Below are 2,526 nucleotides of genomic sequence, written 5' to 3'. Positions count from 1 at the left end.
AGATTTTATATGCCTTATAAAACTACAGAATTGTCACGTTTTGGATATTTTTGTATTAAATTGTGGGTTTTAATAAAAAAAATCTTGAGATTATTAGAAAAGCTGGAGATTTTAGGCTAGTGGCGGGAGAGCTGGAGGTTAGGGCGAAAAGCGGGAGTCTCCCGCCAAATGCAGGAGCACCCTTTTCTTTGAAGAAATGTATTTTAATAATGTCACATGGTGTAAAATGGTACCTTATGTTCTGAGGTAAATATCGTTAAATTGTTAGTTTAAAACTTGCATAGGTTTTATTATTATGTGCTGGAGATAATGCTGTACTCTAGCTTAGTATTGATTATTGATATTTGTGCGTACTGTATTATGGCACGATTCTATATGAGCATGTCTAGCCTAGTTTTTGATACACTATGCATGAACGTGTATGTAGTAGCCCGCACGCTGTGTGATCAAAGATGTGACCTTTGACCTACGGCAGTAAATTTTCAGATTGTGTTAGCCTAGCTTTGTTTTTATAATATTTATAAAGGGTAATGGCTATTTTGTGCACCCAGCTATGTGATTATATTTTAGAGATAATTTCTGTACCATCCATGACTTTGATTATTGAATTATTTGCAGCTGGATAGCCAGTGATCTTGGATATAGCCAGTAATCTTGGATACGTCTTGAGAGGACAGCACAGTTTATGTACTGTCTCTTATACACATCTAGATGTGTATAAGAGACAGTTATTGATTTGTGGTGTACTGCATTTTATACATCTTGTACTAATTTTGGGTTATGTCTTATTAGCATCTATTGCTTGTTGTTTTTGCAGTTACCAATAAATGTTCAACGAATGAAAAGTGAACACGGTTATACGACTGGATTTCAATATTGTCTTTTATTGTCGGGCCAGTACAGTTCTAATTTGAATTTGCCGGTCTAGAAACCCTTATTCGTGTCATACTGAGCTCTGGCAAGTTATTCTGTCTAGACCTTAAAATTTACGTCGTCCAATAAAAAAAATACTTTAATGACGTCATACATATTTAAATATGCTTGCGTTGAAATCTACAGGTTAGAAAACCCCTTATATGTTCTAATAACCAAGGTAATATGAATCTGCCTTGGTATTGCAATGAATATTTTACTCATCCAATCAAAAAACAGTAATTTGATGATGTCATACATATTTAAAAATAGTTTAATTGAATTCAGCAGGTTTGAAAACCCCTTAAACAGTCTTAACATGAACATAATCAGTATTTTCTTATGAGTATTGACTTTTGGCACACTTTGAAACAATTCTGGCCCACTGTGCGGCGTTCCGGGAACCCTGCGTCAACGTCAAGATTACGCTGATTTTATAAAACTTAATACTGTGTAAGCCTGGTTCTCACGAGAGCCCTAGTATCCGGATCGGGAGCTAACCGTTAGCACCTGCGCGAGAACGCCCGATCGGTTAGCGCTAACCGTTAGCGGTAACCGGATACCGCTAACAGTTAGCAAGCGCTATCGGTTAGCAAGTTGAGGGCGTTTCTATCATCAACCAATCACAATACAATTTCCAGTTTGTTATTGGCCAGTGATTTGATCATCATATTGTTGGTATCCGGATCGGGATTTTCTCGCATGGACGCACGGCAGCTAACGGTTAGCAGGATCCGGATCCTGCTTAACCGTTAGCTGCCGTGTGAGAACATAGCCAATATGATGATCAAATCACTGGCCAATAAGAAACTGGAAATTGTAAACGCGTACGTGTGATTACAGATAATTTCAGTCGCGCTTCGTTTCGGTCGCGCTTTGTTTCGGTTGCGCTTCATTTCGGTCGCGGTTTCAATTTTCAACAAATAAATGGAGTGCCAATGGAGTTGCAAAACGCTGAATTTAATATAACTAGGCCTAATTATCATTGCAAGTTCGTCAATCGGTTTATCATACTTTTTTTATTTGTGTTTTGTTGTTTTCTAATAAGTAACAACAGGCTATACTTAAAAGCAAATAAAATTAATACTATTATAACTAAACTATTAATTAATATATCGGACGGTTTTTATTTCCGTTTTGTTATGAATCCTACACTTTCTACTACATAACAAATACAGCAAATAAAATAAATACTAAAATATGATGATGTTATATATTATTATAATTATTAAATATTATTATTTTTATTTATTTACATTGTATCAGGAAAAAACGTCCAATTTGTCATTTAAATTACTGTAACATTAGTTTATTAACAATTATTTTTAGTAGTATTAAAGTTTGTTATTGTTACTATATTACTGTATAACTTGGTGCTATTTTTCTTTTTTTTACAGAAACAACGCAGATGTTAAGAAGTTGACCGAGTTTGAGATACGTTTTTTTGTTTCTTGTTATATATATTGATATAATTTTTATTATTAATGCTTGAATGAAATAAAAATATATGGAATCTATTTAAGTATATTCAATAGATTAGTTTTGCATACGTTTTTTTTTCTTGTCTGTTACGTTTCCATTTACTATAAATGTTCTGATCATGTTATTATAATA

The 2,526-nt window shown here is 33.8% G+C and overlaps 1 long non-coding RNA gene across 1 annotated transcript; it reads left to right on the top strand.

The window, feature by feature from the left end:
- Nucleotides 1-226: 226 nt before the first annotated feature.
- LOC117114696 lies at nucleotides 227-903 on the top strand. The gene is made up of 3 exons (XR_004446418.1): nucleotides 227-246; nucleotides 619-687; nucleotides 818-903. It is a non-coding gene; the product is annotated as an uncharacterized LOC117114696 (long non-coding RNA).
- The last annotated feature ends 1,623 nt before the right edge of the window (nucleotides 904-2,526 follow it).

Source organism: Anneissia japonica, unplaced genomic scaffold (genome assembly GCF_011630105.1).
Source record: "Anneissia japonica isolate Jap-2015-1 unplaced genomic scaffold, ASM1163010v1 scaffold287993_len234700_cov117, whole genome shotgun sequence".
NCBI lineage: Eukaryota > Metazoa > Echinodermata > Crinoidea > Comatulida > Comatulidae > Anneissia > Anneissia japonica.
This window is presented reverse-complemented; position numbering and strand designations above follow the sequence as displayed.